Genomic DNA, 18,505 nt, shown 5'->3' with positions numbered 1-18,505 from the left:
CGATCGATATGAGAGACACCCTTTTCTATCCTAAATCTATCTTTCTATATATATATCGATCCCTTTTCTATATCTAATATCAATATCTATAATTCTCTATCATAATGTTAATGTAATAAGATATAACAATAATCTTAATTTTAAGTTTAAATTATGATAATAATAAGATTTATGATAGAGATCGTTTGAGTGTGTAAGTCGAAATTCTGTCCGTGTAACGCTAAGCTATTTTTAATCATTGTAAGTTATGTTCAACCTTTTTACATTAATGTCTCGTAGCTAAGTTATTATTATGCTTATTTAAAACGAAGTAATCATGATGTTGGGCTAATTACTAAAATTGGGTAATTAGGCTTTGTACCATAATTGGGGTTTGGACAAAAGAACGACACTTGTGGAAATTAGACTATGGGCTATTAATGGGCTTTATATTTGTTTAACTAAATGATACTTTGTTAATGTTAATATAAAGATTTACAATTGGGCGTCCCTATAAATTACCATATACACTCAATCGGACACGATGGGCGGGGTATTTTTATGTACGAATAATCGTTCATTTTACCGGACACGGGAATGGATTAATAGTCACTAGAATAATTAAAACAGGGGTGAAATTATGTACAGGGACACTTGGTATAATTGATAACAAAATATTAAAACCTTGGGTCACACTCAGTTGACATCCTGGTGTAATTATTAAACAAAGTATTAAAATCTTATTACAGTTTAAGTCCCCAATTAGTGGAAAATTTAACTTCGGGTATAAGGATAATTTGACGAGGACACTCGCACTTTATATTTATGACTGATGGACTGTTATGGACAAAAACCAGACGGACATATTAAATAATCCAGGACAAAGGACAATTAACCCATGGGCATAAAACTAAAATCAACACGTCAAACATCATGATTACGGAAGTTTAAATAAGCATAATTCTTTTATTTCATATTTAATTTCCTTTATTTTATATTTAATTGCACTTCTAATTATCGCATTTTTATTGTTATTTTATTTAATTGCACTTTTAATTATCGTACTCTTTAATTATCGCAAGTTTATTTTATCGCACTTTTATTATTCGCAATTTCATTATCGTTATTTACTTTATGCTTTAATTTAAGTCTTGTATTTATTTTTAATATTTTACATTTGGTTTTAACTGCGACTAAAGTTTTAAAATCGACAAACCGGTCATTAAACGGTAAAAACCCCCTTTATAATAATAATATTACTTATATATATATATATATATTTGTATTTTTATAAAAGTAAACTAATATAGCGTTAAGCTTTGTTTAAAAAGATTCCCTGTGGAACGAACCGGACTTACTAAAAACTACACTACTGTACGATTAGGTACACTGCCTATAAGTGTTGTAGCAAGGTTTAAGTATATCCATTCTCTAAATAAATAAATATCTTGTGTAAAATTGTATCGTATTTAATAGTATTTCCTTGTAAAAATTAATAGTATTTTATACCCCTATGCTTTGACATCAACATATATTAGAGAACACAAATTGTTTCATTTTTGTATTGGATTGTAAGTATGATTTATTTAATTTAACTTAACTTATACCTTCTTGATGTTCAATATTTTCTTTTAACGTTGTATTATTATTTTTTTTAGCAATTATTTGCATTATATAGTTCTTTGATATGGATAAAGAAATTATGCCTTCTTTTTGTATCATATTTGTTATATTCAAATATTCAAGATTCGTATTGTTAACCGTCAACAAAAATCGCTTCACGTACCAACATTACATGTGCGATACAACAACGATTACCATCTTCATGCAACGCACGGGCAATGCACCTAGTATATACATACTAGTATAGTATATAATAGTAGTAAATACGGAGCATTAATAGTAATGAGTGGCGAGTCTATATATCCGTAAGGTCTCGTGACACAGCTAGTTACAATTTTTTTTACAAACAATTATAAAAAAAAAAAAAATTTATACAAGACACAACTAAATACAATTGGCGGACCCATATATTTTTTTAAGTTTAAAATTTTATTGTATGAACTACTAAAAAATATTTTTAGATTACTTATAATTTTATAATATGAGCCACTAATAAATACGGATTATATAAATATATACAGATACACTTTTATTCAACACGCCAAGACGTAATTACGCTTTTGTTATTTAATTTTTGACAAAATTAGAAGATAATACTTGCTAAAAGGTTAATGTCAACCCCGAAATAACTCATTCAGCAACGAGAGATCCGAAATAAAACTCCTAAGTTTATTGCATTCAATTTATGAATAATTGTCTAATTTCATATATTGAAAAAGATATGTTTGATGGTATTAGCAATGATTCAATTGCGGATGAATTTTATCGTATGAAATCGCGTAGACAAAAATAAAAGTCACATTTAGTAGATTAAATATTCTATATTATTTGAATTAATGATATATTTTTGTTTGATGGTGTTTGTAATGACCCGATCTAAACGTATTTAATTTTTCGTTTTAGTAAGTTATCGGAAAAAAATTAGGACCTCTTCGAGTTACGTTTATATAATAGATAGAGTAGAAACATAAAGTTGTATATGTAATATTCGATATTTTTGTATAACTATCGACCTATAACAGATAGAGTAGAAACATAAATTTGTGCGTCAAACACAAAGTTTAAGCATACTTAATTCTTGGAAAGCTATGTACTCACCATTTACATGCCAAAGGAATATAAAAAATAGAAGATAAACCAACCTACATAACTTAACTTATAGGCTGATTTCATAAGCTCGTGCACAAAGCCACACAATATTCAGTAAATGGTTTAAACCATAAACCGTCGACACAATCCAATTGAGGTTGTTGGGGAGGAAGATCACCAGCACAAACAAGGTAGGAATTAACAAGAATCCTGAGAAGATTATGTTGCACATTTTCTCTTGATTGCATATTATTGGATCATCATAACATAAATAGAAGCATCCAATTATAATCCCGAGTATTAAAAACGACACTAAAAATCCAATCCAGTTGAGCTTCATTGGGAAATAAATCTCCATCCACAGTACGAAAGGAGAGACAACTGTCGAGCTGTAACCGATACACTTCATTACTAGAAAATCTGGAATTGGCTACGGATTTGCGACGGTCAAAAATTCCGTCCCTAAATACCGACGGATTTTTGACGAGTTTCCAACGAACCCACATTTACTACGGTTTAGCGACGGATTAACTACGGTAACTCGTCCGTCGGTAATCTGTCCATAAATATAAGTTTTGCGACCGATTACCAACGGATTTACAACGTCCATAAATCCGTCCGTAATCCGTCCCTAAATATAATGCTTTGCGACGGATTACCAACGGATTTGCTTCGTCCATAAATTCGTCCCTAATCCGTCAGTAAAATCATAATATTAGGGACGGATGTTTTTTATAATTAAGGTTTTATCGAGTTTACGAGCACGAATGAACACGTATAAGTACTAAAATGTCTTTAAATACACTTACACTATCAAATATATCATATATACATCAATACATGATACTTTTGTCGCATCTATTCCTTCGATCTTGTGTTTTTGATATAGGTTCCATAATCATTGTTAGTGAATATATGTATACCCCTACGGGTGTTTGCATTTATAAGCTACTTAGTAATTTTAAAAATGTTTGTTAACTAATATAGATGCATTTAGGAATAAGTGATGTCGTGCGAGGTGTACGTGAAATACTATATATTTTTGATACGAAAAGCGATACAGATTACACAAGTTTTAATTATTTATTTACAGATGGGATATACCTAAACATTGCTACAACACTATAGGCAGTGTACCTAATCGTAGAGTAGTGTAGTTTTTAGTAAGTCCGGTTCGTTCCACAGGGAGATGGCTTATTTCACGCTATATTTTAAATAACTATATTTGTACAAAATATATATAATTATAAATAATAATATATAAAAGGGGGTTTACCGTTTAATGACCGGTTTGTCGATTTTATATTTTAAGTCACAATTAAAACCTAATGCAAAATATAAATGACGATAATTAAAGTGCGTAAAATAAATAACAATATAATAATTATGCTTATTTAAACTTCCGTAACCATGATGTTTGACGTTTTGATTATTTATTACCCTGGGTTAATTATCCTTTGTCCTGGATGTATTTGAAACCTATCTGGTTTTTGTCCATAATAGTTCATCGGTCATAATTATAAACTGCTCGGCAAATTTAACCTTATACCCGAAGTCAAATATTCCAACTAACTGGGGATTCGAACTGTAACAAGGTCTTACTACTTTGTTTAATGAATACACCAAGTTATCGACTGTGTGTAATCCAATGTTTTAATACTTTGTTAACAATTACACCAATTACCCTTGAATGTAATCCACCCCTATTTTAATGAGTCCAGTAACTATTAATCCATCCCCGTGTCCGGTCAAATGAACAATAATTCGTACTTATAAATATCCCGCCCATCGTGTCCGATTAAGCGTATATGGTTATATATAGATACGTCAAATCATAACCTTTATATTAAATTAACGAGGTATCGTTTATTTAATATAAAGCCCATTAATAGCCCATAGTCTAATTTCACAAGTGTCGATCTTTTGTCCAAAACCCAATTATGGTACAAAATCCAATAACCCAATCTTAATATTTAGCCCAACATCACGATTACTTCGGTTCAAATAAGCATAATAATAACTTAGTTACGAGACATTAATTTAAAAAGGAGAACATAACTTACATTGAGTATTTATCGCGTAGCTTTACACAGACAGAACTTTGACTTTAAAACCCGTAAAATAACTTTTACATAACCCAAATTAATCTAATATAAAACTAACCTATTATATATATATATATATATATATATATATATATATATATAGTGGACCAATCCATGGATAAGCACTAAATGGGGTACAAACTGGATAAGTAAAATTTCAAATTTTTTTTTTAAAAAACGATCCTTTAATATGCAAATAGAAGAAAACGAAAAAAATTTAAAAAGTTTTTTAACAAATTCGTTCGAAAATCGATGATGAATGGTAAACATCGATGATGAATGGTAAAAATTGATGATGAATGGTAAAATTAACCATTCATCTGGTTAATTTATCATTCATTTTTGTTCGCGATGAATGATAAAATTAATCAATGCTAAAAAAAAGTAGATGAATGGTTAATTTAACCATTCATATGTTTATGATGAACGATAAAAAATAGATGAATGGTTAATTTAACTATTCATCTGCATTGTTTTTAGCATTGATTAATTTTATCATTCATCATAAACAAGATGAATGATAAATTAACCCGATGAATGGTTAATTTTATCATTCATCATCGATTTTTGAAAGATTTTGAATTTTTTTTTTTGAAAAAAATTGATTAGAGGTGCATTTTAATGCAGATTTATGAATGTAAAAAAAATTCAAAAAAAAAATTTATTTTGCTTATTCCGTTTGTACTCCTTTTAAGCTTATCCATGGATCGTGCCCCTATATATATATATATATATATATATATATATATATATATATATATATATATATATATATATATATATATATATATATATATATATATATTATACTAAACAGAGGGAGTAATATATATATATATATTTTTTGTGTATAAACTCGCCGGATTTCGTTGCCTTTTATAGGCAGATTCTGAAATTGCTGCTCCGAGATCGCGAAGCAAATGTGCCTTCCAGCTCCGTGATCGCGAAATAACGCACTCCAGCTCATCAACTTTTGGCCATTTGCTTGTCGACGTTATTTAATATAATATATAATATATAAATAATTTATATAATTATTTAAATATTATATTATATTCTTGTGCATAGTATGAAAGGACCCGTTCATATACATTATAAACGATTCACAATAGTTGATTACATTGCGAGGTATTTGACCTCTATATGATACATTTTACAAACATTGCATTCGTTTTTAAAAGACAAAATTTCTTTACATCGAAAATTGACAGGAATGCATACCATTTAATAATATCCACTATCCAACTATAAATTGATTTAATAATAATCTTTGATGAACTCAATGACTCGAATGCAACGTTCTTCGAAATATGCTATGAAAGACTCCAAGTAATATCTTTAAAATGAGCAAATGCACAGCGGAAGATTTCTTTAACACCTGAGAATAAACATGCTTTAAAGTGTCAACCAAAAGGTTGGTGAGTTCATTAGTTTATCATAATCATTTATTTCCATCATTTTAATAGACCACAAGAATTTCATTTCCAGTTCTCATAAATATACGTCCCATGCATAGAGATAAAAATAATCATTCATATGGTGAACACCTGGTAACCGACATTAACTATATACATATAAGAATATCCCCTATCATTCCGGGATCCTCCTTCGGACATGATATAAATTTCGAAGTACTAAAGCATCCGGTACTTTGGATGGGGTTTGTTAGGCCCAATAGATCTATCTTTAAGATTCGCGTCAATTAGGGTGTCTGTTCCCTAATTCTTAGATTACCAGACTTTAATAAAAAGGGGCATATTCGATTTCGATAATTCAACCATAGAATGTAGTTTCACGTACTTGTGTCTATTTTGTAAATCATTTATAAAAGCAGCGCATGTATTCTCAGCCCAAAAATATAAAGGGTAAAAAGGCAAATGAAAACTCACCATACTGTATTTCGTAGTAAAAATACATATAACGTCATTTAACAAGTGCAAGGTTGGCCTCAGATTCACGAACCTAAATTAATTATATATAATTATGTGTTGGTCAATATTTGTCTAACAAATTAGGTCAAGTCATAGTGTACCACAATCCTAATGCTCGAGACTAATATGCAAAAGTCAACAAAAGTAAATTTGACTCAAAATAATTTCCAAAAATCTATACATGATTAATATATAGTTTAAATATCGTCGTTTTATATTTTTAAATATTTTTAAAAGATTTATTAGAGTAAATAATATAATTTATTTATTAATAAATAAAATTTTATATTAAATTTATATAATATAATATACTTTTATATATATTAAGTAATAAAATTTATAGGGTTCATTTAATATCATAAAGATAATATGATAGGTATTATTAAAGTAAGTTATTACACGTAGTAAAATATGTTTGTATCACATATTTATTTGATAAAATAATATCTATAATGATAGTAAGTAAAAGTTGTATTATTTTTTAATAATAATTATTATTATAAAAATATCAATATTTATAATTACTAAGATGATATTATGATAAAACGATAATTCTAATTATGATAACTTTAATATTTAGGATAATTTTTAATATTATCTTTAAAATAATAATTCTATTTAAAATAATAATAATAATGATATTTTATAGTAACAATGACATTTCTATTAAAATGATAATTTTTGTTAAAATGATAGTTTTAATACTAACGATATTTTTAATAATAATAATAGTAATGATAAAAATAATAAGAACGATAATTTTATCTAAATCAATATCTTATAATATTTTAATTTCATCATGATACTCTTACTCATTATTTCCTAATCCTTTCGTTTAATAGCTTTTAATCGTCTTTTATATCGTGTTCATAATAATGATAATAATAATAATCAAAATAATTAGGTGTTACAAATATTTGTTTTAATTACACTAATATTAATAATGATAGTTACTATAACATTTTTAACGATAATACTAATAATTATCTTAATGATAATATAGTAATAATAATAATAACAATGACAATATCTATTTTTAAATAATGATATATATATTAATAATGATAATAATAATAATAATAATAATAATAATAATAATAATAATAATAATAATAATAATACTAATTATAACTTTAACGATAATAACGATAGTAATAATAAAAAAAATAACAATTTTTAATGATAAATCCCTTTTATTGATAAAGATAATAATAATAATGATAATAATAAGATAAAACTAGAACGACGATAAAAACGACGATAATAATAATCATTTTTAATAAAAATATCGAAAATTCAATTGATTATAACTTCTAATCCGTTCATCGAAACCATTCGATATCTAAAGGAAAAGTCCTTAATTTTTCGCTAGCTTTCCAAGGACATGCATATCTTATACCTTATCTCAACTGCAAGTGTAACTAATTCAACATTCAACCTAACCTGTCTAAGGGTAATATCAAAAGTACAAGCATGCATAATCCTAAATACTCGAGCACTAGTCAGGGATACACTATTAGTGTGTAAAAGTTAAATTATGAGTACTCACGTATCAATATTGAGATTCAATATTGCAGGAAAGGTACGTAGACGCAACGAAAATGATAAACACTATATTGACCTCACGAGCATACCCATGAACCATATTCAATCACATCCATAGCTATAACCCATAATTTCCTTAATCCTATCCTACTCGAAAAACAATTTCGAAATCACTCGGACAGCACTCCGTCGTAATATTTTATGTATACTAATAATATCTTGAAATAATACAGAGTAAATATATATATGTAAATCGATTGAGAGAGTTTAGAGAAAAATATTTTCAAGTTTCTATGAAATAATGAAACCTATTGAATTCTATTTATAATAGATTTTTAAATTATTAAAGTGAATTATTAAAGTATGAATTATTAAAGTGAATTATTAAAGTATGAATTATTAAAGTGAATTATTAAAGTATGAATTATTAAAGTGAATTATTAAAGTATGAATTATTAAAGTGAATTATTAAAGTTAAAGTAAAGTAAAAATAAAGTAAAGGTAAAGTTTAAGTATAGTAAAAGTATAAAACTATGTACGTATAATACGCGTATAAATATATATAATATTAATTTAAATCGTTATATATATTTAATAAAATAAAATATAAATATCGTTATCTTTATCATACTAGTTAAGTAATGAGTTGTCAAAAGTGGTTCTAGATATTTATAAAAGTTATATACGTTTTAATAGTAAAGTTCTTTTTAAACTGAAAACGTTTTTGTACGTTTGAAACTAAATAGATCAATCGAGTCTTTATGAGATTTAATCTTCCACTATCCTTTGTCTAGTTCTCAATGATTGATAATTTGTTCTTATTTATAAATCACTTTACCATTTTCCGAATATTGTTAAAACGGAAAGATTTCTCAAATCAACGTGGGCCTTTCAACAGAGACTTGTAATCATAATTTAATATATCTGATAATTCAATCATTTGATCTTATCTTCTAATTCCATTGATAAATATTTTAAAACAGATACAATCATATAAAGTATTTAATCTAATATTTTGTTTACGTTTCAAGTTATAATATATATACACATATACATATATAATCATATTCGTTGAATGGTTCGTGAATCGTTGGAACTTGGTCGAGGTTGAATGAATGTATGAACATAGTTTAAAATTCTTGCAATTTAACTTAACAAATATTGCTTATCGTGTCGGAAACATATAAAGATTAAAGTTTAAATTTGGTTGGAAATTTCCGGGTTGTCACAGTACCTACCCGTTAAAGAAATTTCGTCCCGAAATTTGAGTGGAAAGGTCGTGAATGATAATAAGTATGTTTTCATGATGCATACGGGCTGAAAATTAGAGTTTTATCATCAGCGAATAATTTGGATAAACAATCCATTTATATGAAGAGTACGAATGAAGCTAACATCGAAGAGTGAAATGAGTAAGTGTAGATTCATCTTATCATTTGACGTAGATATGATTGATTCCCAGAGTTCAAGGGATTTGAAGAAAATCTTCTTAATAAGATTTGACTCTCCGGTAATCAAGGGAATTAGGATCCGCTTTAAATGCGATCGTCCTTTTTAATTGTTCTGTCAGAGATTTTCTTATAAATTCACTTCCTTCATTTCCTTACAACTCACACCTTCTGTTGATGCATTTTATGCAAGTCCCTAGACATCTACCCACGTCCATTGCAGGTACAACAGTTTACAGGCCACCATGATTGCTCGTTATTATCCTATCCGTGTTTGTATGTGGTTACAGGAACTGCAGGAACGAGATTTAGATGTTTGACTATGTTAGAATTAGTCAGACGTACGAGTGAAGCCTCACTAGTACAGCTGACAGGCTCATACGCACGGTTGATGCTGAGCTAAGTCATAATTACAACCTAAATGAGAAGACACGAGTGAGTGATCACCCGTACGACTGATTAAGCCAACTCGTACGTGTGATGAATGAATCGTATGGGTGAGTCAACAGCAGGGGTATATAAAGTCTTATGTTCTTCATTGTAGGTTAAGCCTCTTATTTGTTACACACACTCAAATCTAGTGAGCTCCTCCGATTCTCTCTCAGTCCAAATCACCCAGGTGGTGAATAATAGCTCTAGGTGTTGATCTAATCAGACTTGATTTAGTTGTGGTTTGACTAAATTAATCAAAAAAAACCTAACCTATTCACTAGAGGGTTTGATTCACTTATTTCGCCATTGTGTGAGTTAAATCTGTTGATTTCTAAGTTCCTAGTCATATTTCATCACCTTCTATTCTTTCTCCCTCAACTCATATATTAAAGTATTCATCAATATGCTCCATCCAGTTCTGATTCTCGATATACTTCTAACTTTCATATCGGTCATTCTTCTTTTTCATCTACCGCCGGAAGAATCTATTTACTTCTACTATACTCTTGGGTTTATAGTGTTTCTAGTTCTCCCGTGTCTTTATATTGCTATATGCATCGATATATATGGTTTATAATTTCTGGTGTGTCGTTGGGATTTATATGTTCCCTTATATTTCAAAGTCTCTGCTTCTGTCTTCTATAATCATTATCATTCACAGTTAATGCTCTCTTTTATTTGCTGCAATTTATACCCCAATTTCTATTTCGGAGTTTTGTCCTTTCGTTTCTTTTTCTTGCGATTAAGCACCGCTTGTAATGGTCCAGAATTCACAGATATGAATTTCGGAATCAACATTGTTAATATTCTAGGAAGGAAATTGTGATGGCACGATCTTGACTTGTCAAATTACTAGAATACCTTGGAAAAGGCCGAATCATCAAGAAATATTTTCTTGATATTTTAGAGGTTAAATAGAATACAAGAGTCGTATAACATGACACATGATGATGTTATGATCTGTGAATCATCACGTTCCATTTAGAAACTCAGCATGACTTACTGTAACATAATCACATTGATCAAGTGTCATTATATTATACTAAATCATGCTTCAGTTCCCAACATTACTTCAAAATATTCCTATTTTAAACTTGAATGTTTCAGAATTTTGAAACTAAAATAGTTTCTTTTATGATGTAATACAGATAGCGCGAAGAGGTAAATGATTTCAAATAACAAAAATTAAGAAAATATCTTCAGAAATATGGAGGATATTTATAATGAAAGATATGATGATATTTTAGAATTTCTAATATCAGAGAATGATGAAGAATATTATCCGCAGGGGTTTAGAGTCAGGAGCAAGGTATTCGTTAATGACTTCAGCAGGTACTGAATCATTTAGATCCTTTGAAGTCAGGTTCAGTCTTTGTAATTTGTCCACAGCCTCCTTCCTACTTTTCTCAATCCGTTTTCCAGTTCCAAAACTTCTCTTTTCCTGCGCTTTGCCAACACACTTCATCATTATCATCCAGCTTTTAGCATTTAAAGTCGTTTATAGTTTTTGCTGCTTCATCAGCAATTTTTTTTTTCCATTTTCGGAGAACCAATTCGTAGTTCGGAGTGTTTTTCAGAAACTTCACATTCAAATTAAGTCCAGAAGATAGACGTTATATATACACATATAACTGTTGGCGTAGACATCCTGCGAGATTTCGAAATACTGATTACTAATTTCCAATGATTCGTATGGCAATTCTCATTACAAGATGCGAATGAGTAAATGATGGGGTTTCATGAATAATTATAATGACTTTTTGGAGAGGCTAAAGTCAAAGGGTAATGAAGTTGTTGGTACATCTGCTAATAATGTGGTGGAATGTAAAAGGTTCCCTGGTAACGAAGGTGTATATCTCAAGGTTATAATAAGGTTAGTCTGACTGAAAAGTTGAAGTTGACTTGCTGGAGCTGTGACAAAACTGGCTACTTTGAATAGGAGTCGCAAAGTTATTTTTGCTAATAAATGCCAAAGAATCTGACGCAGATACGTTGTTTAAACTTTTACTTTGGTTTCAAGAGTTTTTCGGGTACATAACTGTGGGTAACATGTGGTTGGATCATCATCTCGATTGCTCATCATTCGAAGTGTCTTCAGAAATTTTCGAAGGGTTTGAACACAGATTGTAATCGTTAACATACATTTGATGTTCTAACACAGTTTTGAAGTCAAAATATAGCTTGTGAAAGATGTAAGGATCTAAGAGTGATGATTTTTGGTCATATCTCAAGTTGAATTTTGAGATTTCAAAATCAGAATATGTAATTAAATTTTGAATGAGTATGGTTGTTTTGATTTCTATAAAAGAATGTATATTGTTGTGAAAGTAGGGAGTATAATGGATGATTTGCTGAATCAGATTCGAAGAATGTAACATATTAATTGTGAATTTATATATCTCTCAGGTATTACCTACCCGTTAAAAAAAAATTTCACAATTAATATTTTGTACACAAGAATTTTATTACAGTCTTTATGAAAATATATATATGTATATTTTCTTCAGATGTAACATAGATTTAATGAGTTAATGTTAAATTAAACTCATTTGATTTACGGTTGAAACTAGAATTGAATAATCCCTAAAGGCTTTAAAAAGTACATAACTTTTACGCAGTATTTCTTTAATGACATTGAAATTATGAATCAATACTCCGTTATTTGTTGATGTATGATGTTCGGTTCGTGGAATTCTTGTGAATTTCGTAAAGTACGAATGATGTTATCTGAAAAGTTTCGGGTACATCGATGATGAAAGTGTAAAATCAAATATATACTTGATTTATTATGAATTGGAATTTGTTGAATTGCGATAGAGATTGTAGTTAACGCTGGTTAAGATGCGGCCGAAGGACGTACATTATTGCATATTTGTAATATGAATTAACCGAGTAGTTAAGATTCACACACAATAGCTTAGCACGGAAAGATTTATTTCAAAATATTATATATATATATATATATATATATATATATATATATATATAATATACATATAATTTCTTCAGAGGGAATGAGTTAATTCTTCATAACTCGTTTATACAATATACACGTTATTGATTCGTAATGATGTCCACAGTGATTCTTGAACTGACGGAGTTTGTGATGTTATCGGTGTTGTTGATTCGGATGTTGACTGTACTGACGATGCTGGTAACGCTGACGGTACTGTTGATGCTGTTGGTAAAGCAAGCTTAGCTTGTTAATCACACACCATTTTTGTCAGGGTTTCTACTCTTCCTTCTATCATTTTGGTTCGCTTAACTGATTTATGGTTAGGGCTAGATTAGATAATCTCTAAGACTTTAGAGATTACATAATCGCCGCGGAATGTTTCTCCAATGAAGTTATGAATTAATACTTCGTCAATTATTGTTGTTGGTACTCCTTGGTATCTATGGTGCGTATGACATTGAAGCTCGTGGGACCGATTGTGAAGTTGAGGTTTACGACGCGGTTGTGGTTGGAGGTGGTAATGGTACTGTTGGCGTTGATGATGGTGGTACTGGTTATGCTGCTGATGCTGCTGCTGGTGTTTGTAATCTCTGCACCATATTCTCCAAAGCCACTACCCGAGCACGAAGCTCGTTGACTTCTTCTATTACACCGGGGTGATTGTCGGTTCGGACGAGCGGATAAATAAAATCTAAAATTTGATGTAATATATAATCATGACGAGATACTCTGGAAATGAGCGAGAAAATGGTGTTTCGGACAGGTTCGCCGGTAAGTGCTTCAGTTTCTTCGTCAAGAGGTCAATGTGGTGGATGGAAGGGATCACCTTCTTCTTGTCTCCAATGATTGAGGAGGCTACGAACCCATCCCCAATTCATCCAGAATAGGTGATGACTGATTGGTTGATCTATTTTGGTCACACTGCTTTCGGAGCTTGAATGGGATTCCATTTCAGAATCTGAGTGACTTGAACTGATAACGAATTCCATTTCGTACGATTGGATAAATGATTTTTTTTTCCGATATGAAATGATTTTGGCTAACGGATGGTATTGTAATCCTAGATTACGGAGGACTTTGCAGGATATGTCAGGCAAAGTTTAAAGTAATAGATACGATAAGATATGATTTAGCAGATATGCTAAGATATGAATTTTTGTCTATACACTATTCATGCAATTAATGCAGCAAGATGTGTCTTAGACTAAAAATGATAAGCAGGTAATTTCCTGAGGATGATAAGTAGTTAATTTTTGACACAAAATGATAAGCAAAACTTTTGACATGCAGACACGGTCGAAGTCCAGACTCACTAATGCATCCTATCGACTTATCAGTTAGACACACTAATGCAGACCTGGTTCGCTAAGACGACCGCTCTGATACCAACTGAAAGGACCCGTTCATATACATTATAAACGATTCATAATAGTTGATTACATTGCGAGGTATTTGACCTCTATATGATACATTTTACAAACATTGCATTCGTTTTTAAAAGACAAAATTTCTTTACATCGAAAATTGACAGGAATGCATACCATTTCATAATATCCACTATCCAACTATAAATTGATTTAATAATAATCTTTGATGAACTCAATGACTCGAATGCAACGTTCTTCGAAATATGCTATGAACGACTCCATGTAATGTCTCTAAAATGAGTAAATGCACAGCGGAAGATTTCTTTAACACCTGAGAATAAACATGCTTTAAAGTGTCAACCAAAAGGTTGGTGAGTTCATTAGTTTATCATAATCATTTATTTCCATCATTTTAATAGACCACAAGAATTTCATTTCCAGTTCTCATAAATATACGTCCCATGCATAGAGATAAAAATAATCATTCATATGGTGAACACCTGGTAACCGACATTAACTATATACATATAAGAATATCCCCTATCATTCCGGGATCCTCCTTCGGACATGATATAAATTTCGAAGTACTAAAGCATCCGGTACTTTGGATGGGGTTTGTTAGGCCCAATAGATCTATCTTTAGGATTCGCGTCAATTAGGGTGTCTGTTCCCTAATTCTTAGATTACCAGACTTTAATAAAAAGGGGCATATTCGATTTCGATAATTCAACCATAGAATGTAGTTTCACGTACTTGTGTCTATTTTGTAAATCATTTATAAAAGCAGCGCATGTATTCTCAGCCCAAAAATATAAAGGGTAAAAAGGCAAATGAAAACTCACCATACTGTATTTCGTAGTAAAAATACATATAACGTCATTGAACAAGTGCAAGGTTGGCCTCGGATTCACGAACCTAAATTAATTATATATAATTATGTGTTGGTCAATATTTGTCTAACAAATTAGGTCAAGTCATAGTGTACCACAATCCTAATGCTCGAGACTAATATGCAAAAGTCAACAAAAGTAAAGTTGACTCAAAATAATTTCCAAAAATCTATACATGATTAATATATAGTTTAAATATCGTCATTTTATATTTTTAAATATTTTTAAAAGATTTATTAGAGTAAATAATATAATTTATTTATTAATAAATAAAATTTTATATTAAATTTATATAATATAATATACTTTTATATATATTAAGTAATAAAATTTATAGGGTTCATTTAATATCATAAAGATAATATGATAGGTATTATTAAAGTAAGTTATTACACGTAGTAAAATATGTTTGTATCACATATTTATTTGATAAAATAATATCTATAATGATAGTAAGTAAAAGTTGTATTATTTTGTAATAATAATTATTATTATAAAAATATCAATATTTATAATTACTAAGATGACATTATGATAAAACGATAATTCTAATTATGATAACTTTAATATTTAGGATAATTTTTAATATTATATTTAAAATAATAATTCTATTTAAAATAATAATAATAATGATATTTTATAGTAACAATGACATTTCTATTAAAATGATAATTTTTGTTAAAATGATAGTTTTAATACTAACGATAATTTTAATAATAATAGTAATGATAAAAATAATAAGAACGATAATTTTATCTAAATCAATATCTTATAATATTTTAATTTCATCATAATACTCTTACTCATTATTTCCTAATCCTTTCGTTTAATAGCTTTTAATAGTCTTTTATATCGTGTTCATAATAATGATAATAATAATAATAATCAAAATAATTAGGTGTTACAAATATTTGTTTTAATTACACTAATATTAATAATGATAGTTACTATAACATTTTTAACGATAATACTAATAATTATCTTAATGATAATATAGTAATAATAATAATAACAATGACAATATCCATTTTTAAATAATGATATATATATTAATAATGATAATAATAATAATAATACTAATAATAATAATAATAATTGGATAATAATAATAATACTAATTATAACTTTAACGATAATAAAGATAGTAATAATAAAAAAAATAACAATTTTTAATGATAAATCCCTTTTATTGATAAAGATAATAATAATGATAATAATAAGATAAAACTAGAACGACGATAAAAACGACGATAATAATAATCATTTTTAATAAAAATATCGAAAATTCAATTGATTATAACTTCTAATCCGTTCATCGAAACCATTCAATATCTAAAGGAAAAGTCCTTAATTTTTCGCTAGCTTTCCAAGGACATGCATATCTTATACCTTATCTCAACCGTAAGTGTAACTAATTCAACATTCAACCTAACCTGTCTAAAGGTAATATCAAAAGTACAAGCATGCATAATCTTAAATACTCGAGCACTAGTCAGGGATACACTATTAGTGTGTAAAAGTTAAATTATGAGTACTCACGTATCAATATTGAGATTCAATATTGCAGGAAAGGTACGTAGACGCAACGGAAATGATAAACACTATATTGACCTCACGAGCATACCCATGAACCATATTCAATCACCTCCATAGCTATAACCCATAATTTCCTTAATCCTATCCTACTCGAAAAACAATTTCGAAATCACTCGGACAGCACTCCGTCGTAATATTTTATGTATACTAATAATATCTTGAAATAATACAGAGTAAATATATATATGTAAATCGATTGAGAGAGTTTAGAGAAAAATATTTTCAAGTTTCTATGAAATAATGAAACCTATTGAATTCTATTTATAATAGATTTTTAAATTATTAAAGTGAATTATTAAAGTATGAATTATTAAAGTGAATTATTAAAGTATGAATTATTAAAGTGAATTATTAAAGTATGAATTATTAAAGTGAATTATTAAAGTATGAATTATTAAAGTGAATTATTAGAGTATGAATTATTAAAGTGAATTATTAAAGTTAAAGTAAAGTAAAAATAAAGTAAAGGTAAAGTTTAAGTATAGTAAAAGTATAAAACTATGTACGTATAATACGCGTATAAATATATATAATATTAATTTAAATCGTTATATATATTTAATAAAATAAAATATAAATATCGTTATCTTTATCATACTAGTTAAGTAACGAGTTGTCAAAAGTGATTCTAGATATTTATAAAAGTTATATACGTTTTAATAATAAAGTTCTTTTTAAACTGAAAACGTTTTTGTACGTTTGAAACTAAATAGATCAATCGAGTCTTTATGAGATTCAATCTTCCACTATCCTTTGTCTAGTTCTCAATGATTGACAATTTGTTCTTATTTATAAATCACTTTACCATTTTCCGAATATTGTTAAAACGGAAAGATTTCTCAAATCAACGTGGGCCTTTCAACAGAGACTTGTAATCATAATTCAATATATCTGATAATTCAATCATTTGATCTTATCTTCTAATTCCATTGATAAATATTTTGAAACAGATACAATCATATAAAGTATTTAATCTAATATTTTGTTTACGTTTCAAGTTATAATATATATACACATATACATATATAATCATATTCGTTGAATGGTTCGTGAATCGTTGGAACTTGGTCGAGGTTGAATGAATGTATGAACATAGTTTAAAATTCTTGCAATTTAACTTAACAAATATTGCTTATCGTATCGAAAACATATAAAGATTAAAGTTTAAATTTGGTCGGAAATTTCCGGGTTGTCACATAGTAGACTTGTAATTTTTGGTCCGTTGCGTCGGGCGTTGATAGTTGGCTCAGGTGCTGGTTCCGGATTTTCGAACGCTTTTTCGTATAATTTAATATCTTGTACTTTGCGTTCCGCAACTTGTACTCTTGTAATTTTTAGACGTTTCTCATCAATAAATGGAACCACTTGGATTGTATCTTGTACGTTTGAGCATTTTGGACGTTTTTGTCTTCGAATCTTCGTTTTCGTCTTTTGTCTTCGCACTTATTTAATATAAACGAATATTACTTGAAAATAGAACAATTGCAACTGAAAACTTTACATATTGGAAGGATATTGCTACTAAATATATGTTCATTTGGAGC

This window comes from Rutidosis leptorrhynchoides, chromosome 4 (assembly GCF_046630445.1).
Source record: "Rutidosis leptorrhynchoides isolate AG116_Rl617_1_P2 chromosome 4, CSIRO_AGI_Rlap_v1, whole genome shotgun sequence".
NCBI classification, from domain to species: Eukaryota; Viridiplantae; Streptophyta; class Magnoliopsida; order Asterales; family Asteraceae; genus Rutidosis; species Rutidosis leptorrhynchoides.
This window is presented reverse-complemented; position numbering follows the sequence as displayed.